Genomic DNA, 20,685 nt, shown 5'->3' on the forward strand with positions numbered 1-20,685 from the left:
CCTGTATCTCCATGTGTGCCCCTTGCCTGTGTCACCTGTCCATATTTCTACATATTCAGTCACCTTAGCCTAACATGACTCCTTACTGTCATCCCTGTAAAGATAGGTCTCCTTAGGTCATCTTCACAGGTAGTGGGTATGGCTGTTGATCTACCTTACAGGGACACTGCCCTGCCCCTCTCCAGTTTCTCCCCAAGGAAACGGAAAGGAACGCCTACCAGACACACTCTGTGACACACTGTGTCTGGTCTGAGGACTCGGGGAACCCAAGAGCTCAGCTCTGAACTATCCTCCAGACTCTGGGCCATGTTCCTCAGAGAACAGGGATGGCACCTGACTCTTCGCTGCCATCGAACCAGCAGTGCACAGTGCCCCTCCCCTCATGTGTCAAGAGCAAGCTCTGCTCAGTGTCCATGCTTTGTTTCATGGTACTTCAGATGGCCCAGTGTGGTGAGTCACCTTTGAAGGACCACCCAAACCGAAGTGGACAGCTCCACAGGACATACTGAAGACACTGCTAGCCTCCTAGTGTCTGTTCATAGAGACTTGGTGGCTTGCTCAGGGTCACACCTTAAAAAGGATTCGTTTCCCCTCATCTCCTAAAAGGAGGCGGGTGTCCATGGTGCTGTGGCCTCCGGCGTGCCTCAGTCATGTCCCCTGTCTGTGCTGACAGCTGTCTATAGGACAGTGATGTATCAGCCCCTGTGACTGCTTTAACAGAGCACTGGGGATATCTTAGCCCCAAGCAAGGTATCCTAACTCTGGCCTACTCCTGAGCTCTGCCTTCCTGTGGACTTTTCTGCCTGCAGACCCAGAGACCCAGAAGCCATAGAAGGAGCCACCTAGTCTGTATGTCAGTCTTTCTGATGTCGTGGCTCCACAGGACACACTGCCCAAGGTCACTGAAGCTACCCCTGGACAGCCTACTTCTTACACATGGCTCCCTACAGCTCCTGGCACACACATCTGCACAGCACATTCTTCAGTCTCCCGGTTAAAATAAAATAAACAAAAGCTGAAAAACATTGCCTGGGTCTGGTGTCAGCTCACCCAAACACCCCTTAAGTCCAGCCCCAGGAGGCCCTTGTGCCAGAAGAGTACTCTCCACACTTTGTAGGGTAGCTGGATACTCCTTATGGCTTCCCTAGCACTTTAGTGAGGCCAGCTAATTAAATATTCACGCTATATGCTCCTCTGTTGTCAGCCAAGGAGCAGATTGGTTCCCTAAAGACAGTCACCGCCACATCTCACTGATGCCCTGGCACACACCCTGAGGGTGTCTCTGGAAGGAACGATTATATCTGTCCTTGAACTACATGCTCTGTAGACACCACTGACCCTCTGTGCCCAAATGCAGAGTGTCCTTCATCCTGTGTAGAACAGCAGCTAACAAGGGTGAGCTGTGCCTGCACTATACAAGGTGCCTGGCTCAGGGGCCCTAAGCGGCTCTCAGAGGAATAGTCCCTGGCTTCCCCACCTAAGAGTTCAATATATCAAGACTTCAAAATGACAAGATAGGACTGGAGAGATGGATCCGTGGTTAAGAGCACTGGCTGCTCTTCCAGAGGTCCTGAGTTCAATTCCCAGCATCCACATAGTGGCTTACAACCATCTGTAATGGAGTCTGATGCCCTCTTCTGGTGTGTGTCTGAAGACAGAGACAGTGTACTCATATAAATAAAAATAAATAAATCTTAAAAAAAAAAAAAAAAGAGAGAGACAACATAACTGTCCCAAGTCCCTTACTAAGGTAGCAATACCTGTGACCAGTCCTTGTAGTGACAACTCTGGGGTTTGGGTTTCTTTAAAAACAAAAACAAAAAACTACAGAAATATAATAATGTGCTTTCATTTTAATCCCAGGTGTGGGATGTGGAGCTGCTTTGGACTGAGCACAGCAGCTGACTGTGATCTGCCTCGTGCTCTAGCAGAGGTGTGGTTTTGCCAGCTGCAGATAGTTTCTGTGATTGTGTGATGCTAAGAATTTTGGGAACTTTTCCAGGGTATATACATGCTAGACTCCAAACGGGTAGAGTAGGTGGTTATTGGTGGTCGTTTAGGGAGGTTGTTTGCCATTTGTTAGTAGCTGCGGTCCATTCAGGGATTTTCCTAGTTTCTCTGTCCCTCTTGGCTTTGTATCTCTTCTATCCAATGTTAGGGGTGAAACCCGGAGGATAAAGTGTGGGAAAAAGAAGAAGCTACAAAGTAGCTACAAAGTAGCAAAGAGCAGGCACAAGTCCTGACTCCGGAGCCAGTGGGATGCTTGTACTCCCTGGCAGGTAACTGACTCCTTCCCATCTCTCCAGTCCTTGAATTCACTCCCACAATGAGACAGCCAGCAGCAGTTGGGGCACAGCACACCAGTGACACTTAGCCAGTGGGTGTTTGCCCTCCATTCTGAGAGCCTGCAATCCCCACCAGTTGAGCAAACCAGCTAACCCCAGCCGTGTCTGTACCCAGATGATGGAAGTCAGCCATAGACAACCCAGGCCCACGGAGCTGGCACCAGTCAGGCCAACCCACACCAGAGAACTGTGGGTGCCCCGTAGATCTTCAGTGGCAATATTTTAGCTATTTGTCATGGGATTGGTTGTTATTCAGCAACAGCCAACCACTACAGCTTCCACAGATGCCGCCTCCTCTCTGTCTTGAGGCTGAGCTGCTTGGTCCCTCCTGAGACAGGCATAAGAGACGGTGCCTGATGGGTACTACTCCTCGTGGAAGGAAAGGTCAGCACAATGTAGACTTACCCTAAGATCCTCACACAGCCAAGCACCCACCCCTCTCACCATGCGGAACGTGACAGTTGACAGTGGACTCAGCACAGGCCCCCAGACCTCTGACTGAAGCCCTTCAGGTCTGGTTGCCGCTGATGAGCTGTGCAAGCAGAGGTGACCTTCTGGGTCCCACGCTTTGCTCTGAAGATGTAGACCTCAAGCCGAGGCCCACGCCGCCTGCAGAGCACGTGTGGCTTGTCCTGCCCGACCCCCCACCCCCGGCCCAGCTCTTTCTCAGTGACATCACTGGTGACTGAACACTGCTTGTTGCTTAGTTGCTATTCACAATGCTCGATTTGGGATCCTAGACGTCTCCATGCATTGTTCTGGGACAGGTCCATCATTACCATCTCCTTCTCTTCGTTCTCCCTATGCCGTCCCCAACCCCATCATTCTTACATCACTGCCAGCATCAGCAGCACATCACCATCACTGACATCATCAGTGTGAATGCTACCACCATCATCCTCACCCTAATCACCACCATCATCACCACTACCGCCATCATCATCACCACCACCATCTTTGTTACTATCATCACCAATAATGTCACCACCACCATCAACGACCTCGCCACCTTCCCCACCAATCCCTACCCTCACCCCATTGAGCTGAGAACACCTGTCTGCTGTCTCTGTGCCAGGTACCTCGTAAGCACATTCTATGATTTCACTGAGTCTCATGGCTGACCTATGAGCGGGTTTCTGTAGGTGAATTCTACAAATGAAGAGGCTGGAGTCCCTAAGGGAAAAATGCAACTTGTCCAAGTTGCACAGCGGCAGCAGTCGGGGCTGCCTCTTGCCCTGGACGCTGTTGCACAGACGCCCTTTAGGGGTGTTTCCTCTTGTGATGAGCCTGTGGATACAGGCGCGGGGAGTGACGAAAGCGCGGGCACAGGAGAGCAGCAAATGGGAACAGTGTTGGGTTCGCCATGAAGACAGGGTGCTGAGCTACCCCTGTGGGGCATGCAGGGTGACATGCAGAGGCCATGTTGGGGTTCTGGCCTAAAAGCATACAAAGCCCCTTCAGGGAACAAACCCTGTCTATGCCCCGCCCCCACCCCCAGCATCTTTTCTTCCCTAGGCCTCATTTTCCATGTTTGTGGTATATAAAGCCCAGAGCAATCTGCATCCCTGGGACTTCAGGCACTGCTGTCCTCACGACTCTACCTATGACATGTGCGCTCTAGGTTAAGCTCAGAGGGCTTCCTGGAGGCGCAGGCTTCCTGAGAAGGTTTTAAAGGAGAGAAAAAGCTTCCAGTGTCCAAGATGAGAGCATTGCAGGTCAGGGAGGGTAGTGTGATGGACGGGAGGGTGGATCCCATCTGTCTTCATGTCCAAGCCTCTGCAGTGGAGCAGACAGTGGGGCCCACCACCCAGGGTCCAGCAGAGGAGGCAGGAGCAGCGTGAGGAGGTGGCCTGTGAGGGTCTTGAAGAATAAGTGAAGATTTCCCCAGCTGGCAGAGGCTGCAGTTGGAGGAACTTTTCAAGAAAGGGGAAGATCAGATACAGAGTCAGAAGGAGTAAGAGACCAACTATGCAACTCATGCAGCTTGCTTTGCCATGAGGGAGAGAGGTCCCGAGACCTCTGCAGTGTGAGTCCCTCCTGTGGGGGCCAGGAAGCCACGACACTTCTGAGGGACAACATGGCACCACAGTCTGTGGTTTAGAGGGCTCACTGGAGGAGTCCACGGATATTTCTGTAAATGTCATCTGATTGACGGTGACCCTCGACATCAGATGAGCTGGGTTGATGGCGTGACTGCTGTGCACTTGTGGGGAGAGGGCCTCATGCCCTGAGCCACATGTCTACCACAGTGACAGGGACTCTGTGGGGCAGGCCGCATAGTGAGGACAGGCTTGGTGCTGAAGAAGACTCTGAAGTGCGGTGGCTGATGACATCATTAGACTTCTCACGATAGAGGAGTATAGTTTGTGGCCAGCATAGTAATGCGGGCCAGTGGGAGAGAAAATGAGTTACCCACAAAAGCCAGCGAAGGATCTAGGGTGACGGCTCAGTCAGTGAGCGGAGGGCCTGAGTTTGTATCCCCAGCATCTGTGTAAGAATAGCAGCACTGTGCAGATCTCAGCCTCGGGGCTCCGGAGACAGGAGAATCCCTGCAGCTCACCAGCCACACTGTCTACTTAACTGGCAAATCCTAGGTTCAGCGTAAGCCCTCGCCTAAAGTTAAGATTGAAAGTACTAGAGGACACCCAGTGTTAGCCTCTGCCTCCCTACACACACACACACACACACACACACACAGAAATCCACCAAGACTAGTAAGAATCAGCACCTGTGGGAATGTATCTGGGGCTTCTCTGAGCACTCAGAACACTGTCCTTAATCCCCGTGGAGACAGGGCGGGGAAAACCAAAGCATGGAGAGACAAGACAGTGTTGGCATTTGAACCTGGAGTCTCTTAAGTTCACGGCCCCTCGTCATTGAGATAGACAAGTTCCCAGGTCCAGGTTTTTGCAAGAAGCCCACCAGGAGCCAGAGCTTACGTCATTATCACAGCGGAGTCTGCACGTCATATGTACCCAAAGTTTTGGCTTTTTCCCATAGGTTTCCTTCTGCCTGTTTTTTTTGTTTTGTTTTGTTTTGTTTTGTTTTGTTTTTTTACATCTCTGTTCATGTATTCATTCAACAAACACAAGCTCTCCTACATGGCAGGCATGCTCTGGGCCCTAGAGTCACTGCCACTGGCTGGCCTGGAGCCATTGGCCTTCACTGTGGCACAGAAGGAAGTCTGCTGACTGCTGTCCTGTCCCTGTGAAGTCAGAGGGGGCCATTGTTCAGACTGTAGCAGCAGGTGGCAAAACGGAAGCATGGGTTTTTCTTTAGTGTTGCCAAAGGAAAGAGGCGCTGGCTTGAGTCTGGCTGGCCCGAGAAGGATAAGTTATCTGGAGAGAGAAAGATCCCAGGAAACTTGCCATGTTTTTTTTTTCCCCCTAAAAGAATGTTGGAAGTCTCAGTAGCCAGGTACAGAAAAGACAGCTTGGGCACACTGAGGCCATTCAGGGTGCTGACGCAGACCCAGGTGGCAGAGAAGGACGCTGCTGTTCACCACAGACCCTCAAAGAGCCAGTTGTCTGCACACCCAGTGGGCACCCTGCAGATGGGCGAAATACTCCTCAAAGTGCCTTTCACACAGACCTTCCTCAAACTTTCCCCGGCACCCCAAGGGGTGATGGGCCGGGACGTGGGGATCCACAGGCTTACAGAGAAACACGGGCATGATGATTTGGACAGAGGGACATCCAAGCCCCTTCACGGGTCAGGTTGGGATGCAGGGATGGGAGGAAGGATGCAGGCTAGCCTCAGGCTGCTGTCCCTCTTTTCCCTGCCCAAGGAACTGCCACTCCTTGGACCCAGCCTGGTGCCTCACACTGGCCGTGACTCATGAAAGGGCCCATTCATGCCCTGGCTGCTGGCTTGGGTTACTGCAGCCGCTGTTCTCCACTGCCTCTGTTTTCTTTTCATTAGAACTCCAATCCTGAAGGTCTGTGCTTGGCTGAGTCAGGGGTGCTCCAGAGCGGGCGTCTGGACAGAGGAGCCACCCGTGGGCCCCAGCTCATTCACTGGGTGGCAGATGGGGAAACTGAGGCTGCAAGGCCACAGAGTGTAGGAATGGCTTGGGCTTAAGCTGCTACGGTACCTCAGACACTCGGGACCTCTAGGGGCAGCCAGGAGGCAGGCTCTGGTGAGATGAATGGAAACCCAACAGTTTCTTTCAGAAATGCCCAGGGCCTCTAGAGACCCAGCCTCCTATCCTACACACAGGAGCAGTGTTTACCAGGGCTGGGAGAACAGAGGTTCTAGCACAAGCCCGGACCCTGCAGTGTAGCCCCGGCCTCTGCTAAGAACAATTTTCCAGGTTTTCAGACAGGTGTTCAGGACCTTCTGTGAAGAACAAGAACCTCAGGCAGTGCCCAGGAGAAGCCCTATGGGAAGTAAGAGGGAGGGCTTCCCGGAGGAGGAGGTGTCAGCATAAGAGCCCTTAGAGTTGGGGTGAAAAGGCTGCTGAGCCTCACACATCGGAAGACCCTCTGCCTTGGAAAGTCAGGGGGCGTGACCAGCTGCATGCTAAGTGAACGTGGGTGGGTGCGTGTCATCCCTGTGTGAAGCGCTCTCAGGAAGGTCATGTTTGCCCGCCCCCTCTTAAAAAAAAATAAAATGGGACCACTTGGAAGTGAGGCAGAAAAGTCTCGCTCGGGGCTCTGAGTCATGCGCCACCGTCTGTCTGGAATGTCTCCTCCTGGCCCAGCAGCTTTGGCATCAGCCCTCAACCCTCCCTAGCTGGTCCTGACCAGCCCAGCCTCCCAGTACAGATGAGATCAGGATGGTATGACCGTAGACCCCTCCTTTCTCCCTCCCATCTCCCTCCCATCTCTTGCACCTCCTTTGTCCCTTCTATCTGACCTTCCTCTCTTCCCATCCTCTTCTCCCTCCCCTCTACCGGCTCCCACTCAAGGTACAACAAGGCCCCTTATACCACGAGGCGCTTAGAGACGAGCTGAGAGCATCACTGAGGTCTATTCATTCCTCTTTGACTTCCTTCCTCTACCCCAGAGCCTGCATGTTGTCTTCGGATGCCAGGGGAGAACTTGGCTCCACTCTCACCCGACACCAGGAGCAGGGTAGCCTCGGGGATCCCAGAAAGCTATTCCCAGGGCTGGCACCCCAGGTCTTCAGGGGGTGCACGGGGTTTTCCTGCCTTGGACAGCAGTTGCTATGGACGACTGATCTTAACCCCAGGGCCCCTCCTATGGCAGGGCATATGAGGACAGAGACATGGAGGCCTCTCACTGGCAGCTCTGCCTTCCTGACCAGGGCATGTGGGGATGGCTGTGAACCCAGAAGAGCAAGAGCAAGTAGACGCTCAGAGAGGTTGCTGACTCCCCCAAGGACACACAGCTGGCAGGAAGTGGGGGTCGGGAGGTGGGGAGGTAGAGCCAGGGCCTCTAGTGAACTCTTTGGATGGCTACAGACCTGATCTTCGGAACTGACCAGTGGGATCCACAGACACCCCATGCTCCTAGCGAGCTACACGGCTCTACTTCTGACCAGCCGTACAGGGGATCCACTCAGCACTGATGTGGTGGCTGTTCCTAGACAGATCCCTAGAGTTGTCAGAGCATCCTGACGAGGAACGGGCACAGGACCCTCTGCTTGCCTCCACAGGCTGCAAGGCCCAGGACAGAGAGTGGAGACCCACCACTGCCCTTCAGGCTTTTCTGCTACCTGAGGTGCTGAACTGGCCATGGTCAGAGCAGGAGAGCTTGCTTGACCCAGAGCCTAGGGCCCAGGCTGTTTCCAGTCTCCCCTGGCCTCGGTGAGGAGGCAAGACCTGCAAAGTAGTGTAATGGCTGTGCCCAATGTGTGTGTAATGGCTGTGCCCAGTGTGTGTGTAACAGCTGTGCCCAGTGTGTATATAACAGCTGTGCCCAGAGTGTGTGTAATGGCTGTGCCCAGTGTGTGTGTGATGGCTGTGCCCCAGTGTGTGTGTGATGGCTGTGCCCCAGTGTGTGTGTGATGGCTGTGCCCAGTGTGTGTGTGATGGCTGTGCCCCAGTGTGTGTGTGATGGCTGTGCCCAGTGTGTGTGATGGCAGCGCCCAGTGTGTGTGTAACGGCTGTGCCCAGTATGTGTGTGATGGCAGTGCCCAGTATGTGTGTGATGGCTGTGCCCAGTGTGTGTATAACGGCTGTGCCCAGTGTGTCCCACCAGCCCCCATTCTCCTGCCTGGGCAGGCTTCTTAGCGTTTCCAGCCTCAGTTTCTCCTTTCTAGCAACTGACTTTGAAAATGCCCAGAGGAATCCAAGGAGCATACAGTGGTCTGAGTCTCTGTTGGGGCTGGTCTATGGGGTGGAACACCGCTTCTCATCACTTATTAGAGTGTCCTGATGACCAAATGTGACTGGTGCAAGCATGCAAGGCAGGGTGAGACTTGGCCTTCAAAGTGTGTGTGTGTGCACGCACATGCATGTATATGGATGGATGGATGGCTTGTGGCCACCGGCTGAGGTAGCCAGGGTCAAACTTGCTGGAGTGTGACAGTGTGGTCCTGCAATCCACCAGAGACTTCTGCTCCTCCCACCCTGCTCTGTGCTGGTGGTGTGGTTTGTTTCTGCATCGGGCAGAAGTTAGAGCGATGACTCAGGAGCACTGCTGGCTCCCTGGCCACCCCAGAGCCAAGAAGCCTCTGCCAGAGGTAGCCAGCGCTGGCCTTGTGTGCTGGGTTGACTAGGGGCTTGGTCAGGGCCAGAGACCTGGACTCTCTCCTTGTGGCTGGATAAATCAAGTTAGCATCTCTGGCTGGGCCACGATTTCCCTAGAGAATGAGGGCTCAGAACTCCCATCCCTTCCCCAAAAGTTCATGCGGGGGGGGGGGGGGTGAAAGGCAGGAGCAGAGAGGTTCCCTCAGGAGCCTCTTCTCTGGCCCCAGGTGTGTGTGTGTGTGTGTGTGTGTGTGTGTGTGTTAGCAGCTCCTCCCAGGACAAAGAGGTCATTCTGTCAGGAGCTCTGGCTCTTGTTCAGGACCGAGAGGAGAAGATGAGGCTGCCGGACATAAGTCCAAGGCATCCTTGAGGAAGGACCCTGTCACTCAGAAAAGTCTCATAACAGCATTCTCATGCTCATGTGACTGATGTCTAGAGTGAGAGGAGACCTTGACCCTGCCATCCTGTGCACACCGAGGCTTCACAGTGTTACTACGGCCCCACCTGTGCCTCAACATCACTGATCAGTCACGGGTAGCCATGGGAGAGGATGCAGGCTTTCCAGTCAGAGGACTGAAGACAGCACCAGAGCCTGGAAAAGGGGCAGCAGCTTGCCAAGCAGAGGAGACCTGCCTTGCTATGGCCTCCTGAGCAGTAGGACAGGGCTGTAGGCCTCACACCCACCTGACTCGAGAATTACAGGGCCTGTCCACTGTTAAGGCTGTAGCAGCAGGTGGGGGCACCAGTGACCTCGGTTATTGTGTCTGTAGCCTGGGCAGTGTCCAGAGGCACACAGCTAGAGAAACATGTGTCCAAATACTACATGCATGCACACATATATGTTTATGTGCACACATATGCATGTATATGTGTTCGCAGATGCACATGCCCCAAGCACATACATATATACATACATACATACATACATACATAAACACACTGGTATATTTTGAAATCTTGGCCTTCCTTAAAGTTAAAACAGATATGTCTTCCAAGGTCTCCCGGGTGGGTGGGACCCCAGCAGTAGGGACTGGGAAGCCTGGTAGCTGGGGTATTCCTCCACTCACAGTTAGTTTCTCAGACCCTTCCTGGATGTTTTCTGAGGAGCAAGAGATCCTGGGTCCACAGGCCCAGAATGATACTGCGGAAATGTGATCAGAATTCCAGAGCTGGGGTGCAGGGCAGGGTGGGGGCCTCTCAACCCAGATTCTATTCACATTTGCATCCCCTTCGGGCTCACTCACTGTCACATGCCACACTGCACAGTCCCAGGAAGATCAGCTTTGCCCTGCAGCACACTGCAGCTCAGGGCCATTCACAAGTGAGTGGTTCAGCATAGGCCTTGGGACCTGCCCAAGGCCAGGAGTTTCCCAGGAAGCATCCTGGAAGCCTGCGCCCAGCCTTGCTTTGCATGATAAAGGTGTTCCCAGGAGTGAAACTGGAACTTCTGAGTGGCAGCTAGACCTACTGGGGGTGGGAGCTGTGGAAGGGCTCTTTCTGACAGGGTCTCTTTCCGTGAAGTACCCCCGCCTGTTGAGAAGCCCACAGATCAATGGTCAGTGATCCAGTTCATCTAAAGTGGAGTCAGTGATCTTCTCTCTCTCAGGACCTGGGGCTGTGAGCTCACATCGTGTACGTGTGTGCGTGGAGACCAGAGGTCGGCTTCAGGTGCTGTCCGCTTTGTTATGGAGACAGGTTACCCTGGAGCTCACCGAGTAAATTAAGCTGCCTGGCCAGCTAGCCCCAGGGATCTGCCTGGCTCTTGCTTCCCCAGCACTGGGTTCAAATACACGCCACACCTTGCCTTTTTACTCAATGCTGGGGCATTGAACCCTCATGCTGAGCTGAACATCTTAACATAAGCTCTTCCAGCTGTGTGGCCTCTGGCAGATTCCTGATCTGTGAAGCTTGGGTTCATGTTAGATGTGGCATTTTGTCAGATGATCTTAAAGGTGCCCCTCCGTCTCTAGAGACCTAAATAGCTCCTTCGGTCCCCACTACGTTCCAGTGTGCTCATCCCCAGGCTGGATGATGGCCCAGTAGGAAGCCACCAAGGTTGATGACTTCGAGCTCTGTGTTATGACAGAAGCCCGCTGGACATCTACTCCAGGCCGCAGCACCTTAGAGTGTCAGACTTATGTACTGGGGGGTAGGGGGAGGCTTAACCTGAATTTTCCCCTAAACAGGTGTCAGCTATGGCCCGGGCCCTAACCTTCCGGGACAGAAGCCAGAGGAAGAGGTTTAGTTGCTTTTGGTGGCCCAGGGACTGGGAGGAGCGAAGGATGGATAGAGCTGCGACTGGAAGCCACACGGTGGAATGGTGGCAGCCGTTTCCGAAGTTGCGCTGAAGCCAGGCTTTCCGCCCAGCGGCGTGCCAGCTGTAGAACTGGCCAAGGAGCGTGTTGTGGGGGGAGAGGGTTGGTGACCGGGGAGAGAGTTTCCCACCAGGCCGGCGTGGCTAGGTGGATCACATGAAACCAACACCTAGGAAAAGCCGTGCTAAAAATAGCCGGGGCGGGGCGGGGGGGGGGGGGGGCGCAAGCGTGTAACCCAAGCCGGGGCGCTGCTGTGCGTCCGGCCTCCGCGCGAGCGCTGCCCGCGGACCGGCCCGGGAGGCGGCCCTCTGCTCGCACCCCGCCCCAGGCGCAGCGCGGCGGCTCGGTGCCCGGCGGACGGGCGGGCGGGCGGCCGGGGCGCTGCGGGCGGGGATGAGCGCTGGGGCTACGCGGTCCGGGCGCGGGCGCCCCGCGCGTCCCGGGAACTGGAGCTACGCGCGGCCGGGGCGGAGGTGAGTGCGCGTCGCTGGGGTGATCAGGGACGGGTGCGGTCACCGCGCTGCCCTCCAGGCGCACGGCTGGCCTCGGGTTCCGACACACGGTGAGACGAGCTGCAGGCGCCGAGTACCGAACTCGGGGCTGCCTGGCCCAGCCCCTGAGAGAGCTGTTGGGGATGTCGCCCGCGAGTTGCGAAGCACAGAGCAAGCATCACCAGAGCCCAGGGGAGTCGGAGCCACGGGGCTGCGGGAGGTGAAGCGGTAACTCATTCATTGCGACTTGGAACCGTTCGTATGCTACTCCACCGCCGCCCGCTCGGGACCCCCTAAGGTCTGATTCCGCGGGCGGGATGGGGTCCGGCTAGCGGACTTGAGGGTCACCACGCTCTTGCTTCCGCCAGGAGGCCCATCGCGCCCCCACCCACCCTGTGCTTTGGGGCAGCTCCGCTGGAGGAGTCCACGGAGTTAAGCTAAGCCGACCGCGGAGACACTGCGCCCCTCGTGGCGATGGTGGGAAGGGGAGGGTATCGTAGCGGGATTCAATCGGACTTCCAGTGGCGGCCTGGACCCTGTCCTGCACCCGAGACCCCAGGGTAGAAGCAGGGATGTGCATAGCAGACAGGAAAGCGGAACAGCCGGGCTGCTGAGTGGGGCTCGGGCTCCAGCTGAGACAGTTGATGGCTTTTCTTCGGGCTCCTCTGAGCCGGCTGTGTGGGGACTGTGCCACGTGTTACTACTGCATTTAATCTTCCTAGTGAAATGGGTGGAACCCCGTGCTCTAGATGAAGAGGGTCAGAGTGGCCTGTGTTGCACAGCTGGAAAGCAGCAGAGGTGCTGACAGTCCAGAGCCACACTGCCAGTTGACTCTGGTCCAGTTCCCCCTGTTAGAGGGACAAAGGTGTGTCGAGGCCTCTGTGTCCTGCACTGTCCCAACCGTCTTTACTCAGCCAACACCCAAGTCCGGAAAATAACAGACAAGCGGGCAAAATGCTTGGGCATATTGACGGGGCCAGTCGGGGAGAGCAGCAGCTGGCCAGCAGTCCCTTCAGGATGGCATAAGCTTGCCTGGCAGGTCCCTTTTGCCATAAGCTTGGCCTGGCAGGTCCCAAACAACTGGGCAGAGCCAACAGAGTGTGTCTTCCTTATTGTGAATGGGAGAAGGCAGCAGAGGACGGCACAGGGTTTCTTCAGTCTGGGAGATAAGGTGAGACAAAGCAAGTGGACTCCAGGCTGTCAGTATCCCAGGGCATTGTAGAGGCCGTGGGAGAGCCAAAGAGAGCTCTGAAGTCATGAGCTTACAGTGTCAGTGATTTAGTCTCCACAAGACCCCACCCTCCACCGACCCAGGTCAGTGGCTGCTTGTATGCCCCCAGCGATGGCCTCTCACTCCTTCACAGCAGCCTGAGCCTTCTGTCCTGCCGCTACTGGAGGATCCGTTTCAGCCCAAGCCCCTAGCTGTCAATCACCTGGAGTGACAGGCGACACAGTAAGCCTGGAGTTGCCACAGTTGCCTTGGAGAAGTTAGTGGTATGTCACTCCCCACCAAGTCTTTGGAGCATGTACCTTTTACAACTTGGCATTGCAAGCCAGGAAGTGTCCTGCCACCTGCTTTGGGAAGCAAGCCCTGGGTCTTTCTCTGCGTGCCCTTGCTAAGTACTGACATGGCCTGGAAGCAGAGGCCAGGCCACACACTGAAACTTATGTGCAGCCTGGGCTTCTGGGCCAACCCCCAATCCATCTTGGGAAGAATTCCATTTCTGGGTCTGCTTTCTCCTCTAGAGCTGCAACGGTGTGGAGGAGGGGCATACTTGCACAGGTATACCCAGGCCAGGGGCAAGTGTGGCAGGTAGCATGGCCTTGGGCAAGTCACTAAACCTGGCTGGTCCTGGGCTCCAGCCGATGGAAGCAGGTGGCCAGGTACTGGACTGCATCTGCTTCTTGTTTTCCTCATCAGCCCTCCATTGGCCTCACCCCATTTCCTCCTGGAACTCGTGCGTGAACAATGAAGGGTGAGAGGGCCTTTAACACAGCCCCTTCCTCCCACACCTACCTGGGACACTCAGTTCCCTTCCCTCTTGGGACACCTCCCATTCTGTCCCTGTCCTCGATGGCCATCACCAGAGCAGGTGAAGCCGTGTCCCCTCTCTAAAAGGAACAGCAGCTACAATATGGCCCAGCCCATCTCCAAATAACATTCTGCACCCAGCACCTCTGACTGACACCCTCAGCCCCGTTCTCTGTGGAGCTGACCCATAGTGCTCTGACCCAAGCATGGCGGGAGGAAGGCTCCAAGTGGGCTCTGGGCTTTGTATTGAGGTGACATGGCTCCCTCACGACCTGGAAAGGTTTCTTTGGCCTCTCTCTTTTTGTTTGTGCTTGCCATTCACCCTGGGGCTGAGGCTGGGGCTGAGGCTGGGGCCAGGGCAGTAGAAGCTGTCAGTGTTATCCTGCAGACCTGTCATGAAGTCTGCCAGCATCCCACCATTTCCAGTGGTAGAAATCCGGTCAGTACGGGTGAGTAGTGGTTCTTTGCTGCGCTAGCGTACTTTGCTCACCAAGAAGCCACAAACCCCAGGGCATCTCATCATCTGTATCAGAGCCTCCGCTTTAGCGCCATGATGTCTATGCCGTATGCGAGCTGCTATTTCTGTTCCCAAGGACTGCACTCAGCCTAACCCACTGTGCACACTAGGGAATGACCTCCCTCCCCAGAGACACAAAGAGCCAAGGCATCTGTCATGTCCGGCAAGTCTGTCATGTCTGGCTTGGGATCCCTTCTCAGGTGTTTAGTGCTCATCCATGGTATGGGACATGGTGCAAAACAGGTCCTAAGGCTGCAGGGACCCACGCAGAGGTGCCTGGCCTGGCTGAGCTCAGCAGTGAGGTTCCTGCCACCAGTTGTTCCTCAGCACTGATCGCTGCTCCTCGAACACATGTGCACGCATGCACGCATGCATGCTGCTGCTGCTGTTGCTGCAGAAGCGTGTATTGAGTTCAGACTGGAGCAAGTGTGCCTGGCAGAGTGGAGCAGGGACTGTGACATGTCTTTAAACCATATATTTCCGTGTCCAGCCTGGCAGGATTGAAGTGGTCTCTGGGAATTACACTGTTGGCTAAGTGGAGCCTACTCTAGAGAGGCAACGCCCAAGCTAAGTTCTGCTTATGAGCATGGAGAGGCTACAGAGAGGCTTGTCTGAGGACACTGCCATGCACCCAACACTCTGCTATCCTACCCTTCCCCCAACACACACACACACACACACACACACACAGTCTCTTCCATCACTCAGCATGTAAAGGGCCCACTGCCTTCTGGGAGCTGGGATCCAACTTCTCTTTTTCTCTAAGTGATTCTGACCTGCACACCCCATCTCCACTCAGTTCTGCTCCTTCCAGATGAGAGGGGTGAGCCCCGTGGATAAAAAGAATATTTATTAGCTTGGGACCTATTTATTAGCCTCAGGCCTAACTTCATTCTGTCCTGGCCTTTGCAGTGTGTAAGACCAGGACAGACATGGAGCCACAGTCTGTATAAAAGTGGCCAAGAATGGGAGGCCTCTCTGCCTACCCTGTCCCCGACCTAGGGTGTAGTGTTACTGAACAGGCTTAGAGAGCAAAGACAGGTGAGTGCCACTGTGAATGGCCACACATGTGAGTCGCTGGAGACTATGCCCAGGAGACAGGCTGAGGAAGCTTCCCCTCCCATCCTGGCTCCTCCTGCTGGTGCTGGTGCCAGTGGCAGAATGGGGGACATTCCGTCCCCTGGCTGTCTCTCACAGCGTCTGTCCTGTGTTTGGCTGCTCCGGGGCTGGCATCTCAGCCAGCCACCTAACAGAGTCAACATTCATGAGCAGCAGTCAGGGGCCCCAGCCGGCTGGGGCACTGCAGAATGTGACCGTTAGGAGCGCCCCTGAGCGGCATTTTCCACATTCCTTGGGGTTCACCGGGCCAATGCGGCCTTGGCCGTGTGTAAACAGGCCAAGGCTCTGCAGGACCTGGATGTGGCCACTGGGCACCACAGGAGCGGGAGCATGGAATGCTGACTCCATGGCTGGCCAGTCCAGGAGCCAGGCTGCTGGTCTGGTCCTTGAAGAAACAAGTCTTTTGGCTGAGGCTGGGTGCTAGCTGCGGTGGGCACCATCACCATCCAGTGCAGCCTACAAGGCAAAGGCCTCGCCTCCCCCACCTACCACTTACCACACAGCACCCACCACACAGCACCCACCACACAGCACCCTTTCAAAGTGTAAAAGTCCTATGGGGTTTAGTACGCTCACAGAGCTGTGCACTCACAATCTCATTCTAGAACATTCCACCACCTCCCCCACCTCTTCCCAGCATCCTCTAATCTCCTCTATCTCTACCTCTATGGATTTGCTTATTCTGGACATTTCATGTGCATATGCTCATGCTCTGTGGCTTTCTGTGTCTGGCTTCTCTCACTGGATGTCATGCATTCAGGGCTTGAGCAGCTGCCTTGGTCAGAGCTTTCGCCTCTGGCTGGCTGGACAGTGTCCTCCCCAACCCCCCCCCCAAGGGCTCTGTATGCCTGTCACTGCAGTGATATGTGGTCGTTATGCATCCTGCTACTATAGACATATATGTCCAGGTGTTTCTGTGGGCATATGTCTTCATTTCTCTCTGGTAATTCCCAGCAGAGGTGCTGAGCCCGAAGAGCCACCCGATCTTGTTTGCCACCATGCCTTGGGCCATGTCACATCTCCACAGGTCAGTGAGCCGTAGGAGCCGTGTATCCCTTTCTGAGGTTGAGAGCCATGGACTCTAGTGGGTAATGCATCGTTCAGGGGCCAGATTCCCGCTCAGCCGCAGACAGAATCATCAAGGCAAAGAGAGTTGTGGTTAGGACCCTGAGCCATGTCTAGGGGACGATTCTGTCCTGCAAGATACTCCATCCTATCCCTCCTGAGATGCTAGCGTCTCCACGTACGTTCTTACCTCACACTGGGCTGGACTCCAACTTCTATGCAAAGCATTCAATGCCTTCCTCATGAGACCCTGAGCTACCCGGACTCCTGCAGGAGACTGGGCCTTCAGGAGGGACCCTAGAACATGACCAAAAACCACATCCTATAAATCTTTCCCATAGCTTCCTTCAAGGGAGCCAACTGCTGACCAGGGTCACTGTGTGTTAAAGTCAGTGGCATGTCCGACCCTTGGGGAGCTGCTTGCTACAGGCTCTGAACTGCCATTGAGTGTGGGAGATCTTGCCCTGCACCTAGAAAAGAGGCTCCCAGAGGTCAGGTGAATCATTCAAGCCTGCCTGAACCCCAGGCGGGTGCTTCATCCCGTCTGGCCGATCTTGATCTGGAACACACTCAAGATCGGTAGACCAAATGGGTAGCATACACACAACTGTTGGTGAGGCACTTGCCCCAGGCTACCCAGTGTAAGTACTGATGGTCAGAGGGACCAGGACACGCTGTCCAATCCCCTGTGGGCCCTGGACATGTATTCCTGCTGATGTAGCCAGGGCGTCCATGTCAGGTGGATGGGGTTTGACAGGGAGAGGGCGGAGTTTACATGACAGGGCCCTCAGCACCAAGCACCTATCCAGGGAGAGCCTGAAGCCAGGCTGCACCCAGGGGCAAGGAAATACAGGGAGAACGTGAATGGCCTGCCTTGGAGCCTGAGCTTGCACACCAATAGCACACCAATAGTGCTGGGGCTTCCCCAGCTTGAGGGCCCTGAGAGTGGCCAAGGGGAGGTGCCAAGGACAGGGTCTGCAGGCATGGTGGGACTCTACCTGAGATGGTCATCTTCCCAGGAGCAGGTTGCTGTTGTTGTGTTTTATAGGCAAGGAAAGGGAGGAACGGTGGGTGAAGGGACTGCCAGGAATGGTTTCTATCTGCCATCAGGAGCCCAGGGCCTGTGGGTGTCATGCACACCTGGAGGGCCCAGGTGCTCTTGGAAGTTCACACATGAAAGATTCTCTGGAAGGTACTGCTCCAGCAGGTACTGCCACCAATGTGAGGCCACCAGGGCTGTGCTTTGGTTTGTCACCCAAGGGCCTGCTCCATGGACATCAAGTCAGGCCTGTGATACTTATACTGCCCCAGCTTAAGAACAAGAAGGCTGTGATCGGGACATACTTTGTCCAAAAAGTATGAATGTCTACTTATTCTGTGTGTGTGTGTGTGTGTGTGTGTGTGTGTGTGTGTGTGTGTGTGTGTGTGTGTGTATGGCTGGCTATCTGTGTCTATGTGTCTGTATGTAGGTCAGAGGTCAGCCATCATCCACCTTGCTTTTGCAAGAGAGGGTCTCTCATTGGCCTAGCATTTGCCAGTTCAGCTAGGCTAGCTGCCAGGGACTCCACCTGTCACCAAGTCACCCGGGTTGGGATTACGAGCATGCACCACCATGCCTGATTTTCCTTGTGGGCCTGAGGGTGGATCTCACACAGTCAGCACCTTTCTGATTGAGCCGTGGTTCCAGCCCTGGATGTTCAGTTCTTTGGGCTGCTGCACATAGAACATTGTTGTAAAGGGGTTTTCTTGGGTGGACAATACACCCTCTTTTTAAGTCTGTGACTCCTCTTGTCGTCATATCCACTTGGCTCGTGGCTGTGCGGCGCTGAGAGACTCTAATGCCTTGGCCTGCTGACTGACACCCACAGTGTCTGTCTCTTCGTGCTTTTGCTCAGAAGTTGCCTGAGCTGCTGGCTGGCTAGCTGTAGGGTGAGGTGTATCCCTGCCATTCCCTTTGAGCAGGTAACTAATGGAGATCAAGGAAACCGTTAGCCCCCCACCCCCACCCCAGAGCTATAAGTCTCTGAGATACATTCGCAGGATGACAGAAGGTTTGTCAAGCATTCCTAATAGGACAGAGGAATCCAAGCAAAGGAAGCAGCAGTGTGAAGGTCCAGGGACACATCCCTATGGCTCGTCCTGACCCCCTGGTGTTCCTTGTCTGCCGCTGATCGTGCTCAGCCGCTGTCTGTATCAAGTCACGCCAGCTGGACCCTGTGCTGATGTTATCAATTAGTAAATGGAACGGAGTGTGGACTCCCCTGTTACCCACTATCTACGAAGCCCCAGCAAAGCCATACTTTGTAGAGGACCTACCTCCTCAGGTCCCCAGTAGAGAGACAGGATATAGCTACTCTGGGAACACTGAGGTAGCCGAAGCATGTGCAGAGTCCCAAGGGAACCGCACTGGCAGCACTGGAAGGGTCTCAAAAGTGTCACAGATCGAGGTCGCCAAGTCACTCTGGGAGAATTGAAGGTCCATGTGCTATGAATGTGGCTCTCCATGCTTCTCAGCTCTGGCATCCGTGGCCTGGGTGCGCCCCTGGGTAAAGCCCTGGGGGCGGCATGCCCGAGCGTCTGCAGACAGAGCAAAGCCTTCCAGAGTGCAGTGTCTCCATTGCTCCCCTAGCAGGGATCACTCTGACAAACGAAGGCGCCCAGGATCTGCTTCTCAGGCACACTACTTCTCCCACACTACTGGAGAGAAGGCTTCGGGCCCTGCAGGGAACCAAGACTCTGCATCCACGAGACTGGCCTATGAGGGGAGGCTCTCACCACGGCCACCCGGAGGCTTTCCTGTGAGATCTTGAGCTCTGGGCATGGGCGGCTCATCTGGGAATTCTGTAAATGTCCAAACACGGTGCCAACTCTGGTTGGAGCTGCTCAAAGCACAGCAGAGTGTACTCAGGTGACCCAAACCCAAAGGTAGAGCTGTGGGTAACATGTGGACTCGACAGGGGTAACATGGTGCCGTGTTGATACTTTCGATCTTCTCACTGGCCCAGTTTCTCAAGTTCCTAGACCGTGACACCATTTGAGGATTGTCACCGTTCAAAGTTAGGGACCCAACCTAGCCCTGGTACAGAGGGGCCTCTGGGCGTAGACGTGTGACGAGTCGGGATGTGGGTGGACAAGATGGTCCCTACAATCTCAGTAAACATCTGGCCACAAGGCCCGGCAGAGGAACCTGACCTTGTGGGCACCACTCAGCTGGCAGCTGTGGCCAGTCTATAAATATATTCTGAACTAGAGTAGCCCACATTCATTCCTGCCTCCGCACCCCAAGTGCCCTCCCAGCGGAAGACAGGCCGCCAGGGGCCTTGTGCCTGGCCAAGCAGTCACTCCCGGTGAGTGGGACTATGTCCACCCTGGGGTCAGCTCAGGGCTCACAGCAGCATCCGATTGTTATCTGAGTACCCACAGCCTGCCCAGCACAGGCGTCTGCATTTAGCTTGGGGAAAAGCTCCTGTGCCGGCAGCCAGCTTTTCTTGGATGTCTAGGCTGTGTTTATACCAGGCTGGAGCCTGGGGAGTAATTAGAGTTTCCAAGGGGCCTGACTGCCCTGGGTGGCCGGGGTCTGGGTACCAGTGCGGCCAAGCAAAGGGCTTGCCTGGGGAAAGGGTAAGGGTGCGTTTACCCCAGCCAGTGTTGGTTAGGAGGGAACTTGGAGTGGGGTTAGCCCTAAAGCGGTAGGCTTTGTTGAAGTGTGTTACCTCTCGGAGCCTCTGATTCCTGTGTTTATCCAGAGGTCACCGGACCGGCTTTCTTGAAGAGGGTGGGGCTGGCAGCTGATCTGAAAGCCTGTGCACACTGTGGGCTGGTCCTAGTGCCCCACATTATTGTCCCCACAAAAAGTTGAACTGCTACTATGTCACCAGGGGTATCTCAGATACATGTGTCTAGCCAAGGCCACCAAGGCTCCCAAAGCATGAGCAGTGCTGGCCTCAGGAGGAAGGGTCACGTCCTCACCTGCACCAGCCAGGCAAGGTGGATGTGAGATCTGGTGTCCTTGCTGAAGTTGTGACTTATAACCCAAAACCACTCTGTTCCACGTGAAATCGCTGTTCTTAAGTATCTGAGATGTTTCCTGTTTTTTAACTCCCACCTTCAAAGGCAAGGGTGTGTTTATGTGCACTGCATCTTGGG

The 20,685-nt window shown here is 54.9% G+C and overlaps 1 protein-coding gene across 3 annotated transcripts in view; it reads left to right on the forward strand.

Annotated features, from left to right (window-relative positions):
* The window catches only part of Zfp469 (zinc finger protein 469), a 229,528-nt gene that overhangs the window by 175,501 nt on the left and 33,342 nt on the right, over positions 1–20,685 (forward strand). The window contains exon 1 of one of the 3 annotated variants that reach the window (NM_001362883.1): positions 11,651–11,788. The exons of 1 other annotated variant lie outside the window; for it this stretch is intronic. The gene's annotated coding sequence lies outside the window, so the exon portion shown is untranslated. Of the gene's footprint in view, positions 1–11,650; positions 11,789–11,816; positions 16,502–20,685 lie in introns of those variants that run through there. One more of the 3 variants, XM_006531558.4, reaches the window with a different exon arrangement.

The sequence above is a fragment of the Mus musculus genome, chromosome 8 (assembly GCF_000001635.26).
Source record: "Mus musculus strain C57BL/6J chromosome 8, GRCm38.p6 C57BL/6J".
In the NCBI taxonomy this organism is placed as follows: Eukaryota; Metazoa; Chordata; class Mammalia; order Rodentia; family Muridae; genus Mus; species Mus musculus.